Genomic DNA, 4795 nt, shown 5'->3' on the forward strand with positions numbered 1-4795 from the left:
GTCAGCATTCAGCCCTCCTCTCTGGGATGTCAGAATCTCAGGACCTTCCAGGCACTGTTGGAAGTGCTTTCAGTGTTTAATCTTCAGAAGATGCTACACTGAGTTCTTTTTTTTTTTTTTTCCTAACAGAGACAGGGTCTTGTTAGGTTGCCCAGGCTGGTCTCAAACTCCTGGACTCAAGCGATCCTCCCGCTTCAGCCTCCCAAAGTGCTGAGATTACAGGCACGAGCCACCATGCCCACCAGGTTCTATGATGACTGCCGTTTTACAGATGGGGAAAGGGAGGCCCTGGGAGGCAAAGCCAGTGATCTTGTGGCCATGAGGTTGGGGACCCAGGATTAGAGCTCTCATGCCCCCGAGTTGACCCTGAGCTGCCTTCCCGCTTTCATGAGCCCACGTCACAGCTCCAGAAGCTGGGGGTCACCTGAGACCCCGGGACCCTGATGGAGGGCTCTGCCCAAAGACGCCTCCAGCAGAGGTTGCAGTGAGCACTCCAGCCTGGGAGACAGAGCAACACCCCATCTCAAAAATAAAAATAGCAGACGCGGTGGCTCACGCCTATAATCCCAGCACTTTTGGGATTATTTAAAAAAAAAAAAAAAAAAGGACATAGAGTCTTGCTCTGTTACCCACCTGGAGTGCAGTGGCACAATCTCGGCTCATTGCAACCTCTGCCACCCAGGGTTCAAGTGATTCCCCTGCCTCAGCCTCTCGAGTACCTGGGACTACAGGCATGTGACACCACGCCCAGCTAATTTTTGTATTTTCTTTTTTTTTTTTTGAGACGGAGTTTCGCTCTTGTTACCCAGGCTGGAGTGCAATGGCGCGATCTCGGCTCACCGCAACCTCCGCCTCCCGGGTTCAGGCAATTCTCCTGCCTCAGCCTCCCGAGTAGCTGGGATTACTGGCACGCGCCACCACGCCCGGCTAATTTTTTGTATTTTTAGTAGAGACGGGGTTTCACCATGTTGACCAGGATGGTCTCGATTTCTTGACCTCGTGATCCACCCGCCTCGGCCTCCCAGCCTGTAGTTTTAAAAATATACAACTTGGGCTGGTGGCTCACGCCTGTAATCCCACCACTTTGGGAGGCCAAGGCAGGTGGATCACAAGGTTAGGAGTTTGAGACCGGCCTGACCAATACGGTGAAACCCTGTCTCTACTGAAAAAAAAATAAAAATTAGCTGGGTGCGGTGGTACACGCCTGTGGTCCCAGCTACTTGGGAGGCTGAGGCAGGAGAATCACTTGAACCTGGGACGTGGAAGTTGCAGTGAGTCGCGATCGTGCCACTGTACTCCAGCCTGGGCGACAAAGAGATCCGTCTAAAAATATAGGCCGGGCGCAGTGGCTCACGCATGTAATCCCAGCACTTTGGGAGGCCGAGGCGGGAGGATCACAAGGTCATGAGATCGAGACCATCCTGGTCAACATGGTGAAACCCCGTCTCTACTAAAAATACAAAAAATTAGCCGGGCATGGTGGTGCGTGCCTGTAGTCCCAGCTACTCGGGAGGCTGAGGCAGGAGAATTGCCTGAACCCGGGAGGCGGAGGTTGCGGTGAGCCGAGATCGCACCATTGCACTCCAGCCTGGGTAACAAGAGCGAAACTCCATCTCAAAAAAAAAAAAATATATATATATATATATATATATATATATATATACACACGTATAAAATAAACATGTAGTATATATACATACACATACATATATAAAACGTGTCGGTGTCTTGCGCCCGCCCTCCTCCTTCGTCCACATCCTGCCAGTTTCATCCGCCCTGCTTCATTGTTGATGTATCCAGTCACCAGTGGATGGCTGTATGTTTGTTTCAAATGTTCTAGTCTTGTTTCGTTTGCGTTTGGGTTTTTGGGGTAGAGACAGGGTCTTGCTGTGAAGCCCAGGTTGGTCTCAAGCTCCTGGGCTCTCAAGCAGTCTTCCTGCCTTGGCCTCCCAAAGTGCCACTGTCCCCAGGTTTATTCATTTCTTTTTTCTTGGCAGGGTTTGGCTCTTCGGCCCAGGCCAGAGTGCAGTCAACTCGGTGAACCTTCCAACTCCTGGGCTCAAGTGATCCTCCTGCCTCAGCCTCCAAGAAACTAGGACTACAGGCACATGCCACCAAGCCGGGCTGATTATTTTATTTTATTTTTTTGAGACGGAGTTTCGCTCTTGTTACCCAGGCTGGAGTGCAATGGTGCGATCTCGGCTCACCGCAACCTCCGCCTCCTGGGTTCAGGCAATTCTCCTGCCTCAGCCACCCGAGTAGCTGGGATTACAGGCACGCGCCACCGTGCCCGGCTAATTTTTTGTATTTTTAGTAGAGACGGGGTTTCACCATGTTGACCAGGATGGTCTCGATCTCTTGACGTCGTGATCCACCCGCCTCGGCCTCCCAAAGTGCTGGGATTACAGGCGTGAGCCACCGGGCCCGGCGTATTTTATTTTTTGTAGAGACAGGGTTTTGTCACGCTGCCCAGGCTTGTGTTGAACTCCTGGGCTCACACGATCCTCTCACCTCGGCCTTCCAAAGTGCTAGGATTCCAGGCCACAAGCCCCTGCATCCAGCCAGATGTATTTCATTTGTTTATTTATTTATTTTTATTTTTTCTTTTTTTAAATTTTAAATGAGGTTTTAGGCCGGGCAAAATGGCTCATGCAGTGAGCTGAGATCATGCCACTGCACTCCAGCCTGAGTGACAGAGTGAGACTGTCTCAAAAACAAAAAAGCAAAAAACCGGGCAGGCCTGGTGGCTCACCCCTGTAATCCCAGCACTTTGGGAGGCCAAGGTGGGCGGATCACAAGGTTAGGAGATGGTGAAACCCCATCTCTACTAAAAATACAAAAATTGGGCTGGGTGCAGTGGCTCCCGCCTGTAATCCCAGAATTTAGGGAGGCTCAGGCATTTGGATCACGAGGTCAGGAGATTGAGACCATCCTGGGTAAGACAGTGAAACCCCCAACTCTACTAAAAATACAAAAAATTAGCCGGGCGTGGTGGCTCACGCCTGTAATCCCAGCACTTTGGGAGGCCGAGGTGGGTGAATCACAAGGTCAAGAGATCGAGACCATCCTGGCCAACATGGTGAAACCTCATCTCTACTAAAAAGTAAAAAAATTAGCTGGGTGCGGTGGTACACACCTGTAGCCCCAGCTACTTGGGAGGCTGAGGCAGGAGAATCGCTTGAACCTGGGACGTGGAAGTTGCAGTGAGCCGAGATCGTGCCACTGCACTCCAGCCTAGGTGACAAAGAAATCCGTCTAAAAATATAGTCCGGGCGCAGTGGTTCACACCTGTAATCCCAGCACTTTGGGAGGCCGAGGCGGGTGGATCACGAGGTCAAGAGATCAAGACCATCCTGGTCAACATGGTGAAACCCCGTCTCTACTAAAAATAAAAAAATCAGCTGGGCACGGTGGTGCGTGCCTGTAATCCCAGCTACTCGGGAGGCTGAGGCAGGGGAATTGCCTGAACCCAGGAGGCGGAGGTCGCGGTGAGCCGAGATGGCGCCATTGCACTCCAGCCTGGGTAACAAGAGCGAAACTCCATCTCAAAAAAAAGAGAAAGTTTTTTTTTTTTTTTGGTACTATTTGCCTGTGATCTTGTTCCTTTTTTTTTTTTTTAAGATGGGACTCTCGCTCTGTCACCCAGGCTGGAGTGCAGTGGCTGGATCTCGACCCTCTGCAACTTCTACTTCCTGGGTTCCAGAGATTCTCCTGCCTTGGCTCCCCATGTAGTTGGGATTACAGGTGTCCACCACCCTCCCGCCCCCGGCTAATTTTTTTGTGTGTATTTTTAGTAAAGACAGGGTTTCACTATATGTTGGCCAGGGTGGTCTCGAACTCCTGACCTCAAGTGATCCACACCCCTCAGCCTCCCAAAGTGCTGAAGACGACACGCGTGAGCCACCTAACCCAGCCTTGCTCCTTGTATTCATTTAATTTTGTGATGATGAATAAATCAGCTGATCAGGGCGGTGACACTGAGAAGAAAAGCAGTAGGCGACACATACCCGGTGGGTCATCTGTTTCCTACCGGTGGGGAGCCGTCGCCAAACCACTCCCTGCCAGCAGTACCCCCAGACCCCAAGTTGAGACAACGAAAACCACCTTTTCAGCCGTAGTCACGTTATCCCCTGGGGGGCAAAGTCACGCAGAAGAGCCACCGATGTATGCAATGGACAGATTCAATTAAAACAGTATTTGGTTATTAATAGTACTAGCATTTGGGGGGGTCAATCATATTCTTTCATAGCCATTGAATTCAGTTAATTGTTTTGATTTGATTCCAGTTTGGCCCGAACTGGGTGACCTTGGGCAAGTGACTCAGCCTCTCGGACCCTCGGGATCCTCTTCTGTGAAATGGGGACACCGGAAGGAGCTTCGCGCGGGATGCCCACGTGCCGCTTGCCCTCGGTCCGCCCGGATGGGGTGCGGGCGGGGACATTCCTACTCCGCTGACCCCACCCACCCCCGGCCCCAGCGCCTCCACCACTTCCGAATGCGGAGTTAAAGAGGAAGCGGCAGCCGCGCCTGCGCCCGCAGTGCCTAGCCCGGAGCTCCGGACGGACGCGCGCGCGCACGCACGCACGCACGCACGTGTCTCGGCCCGCGCGCTTCCTCCTCGTAGGGGCGGGGCCAGGGCCGAGACTCCATTTCCCAGAATGCCCCACGGGCAAGTCCGGAGCCCCCGAGGTGGAAATGAGTCGCTCAGTGTCCTCTACTGCGGCGGCGCAAAACCCGCTGCAGGGACGCACGCACGTACGGAGCACCCCTGGCCCCGCCCCCGGAGGCCCCGTGC

This window comes from Callithrix jacchus, chromosome 22, assembly GCF_049354715.1.
Source record: "Callithrix jacchus isolate 240 chromosome 22, calJac240_pri, whole genome shotgun sequence".
Classification (NCBI taxonomy): domain Eukaryota; kingdom Metazoa; phylum Chordata; class Mammalia; order Primates; family Cebidae; genus Callithrix; species Callithrix jacchus.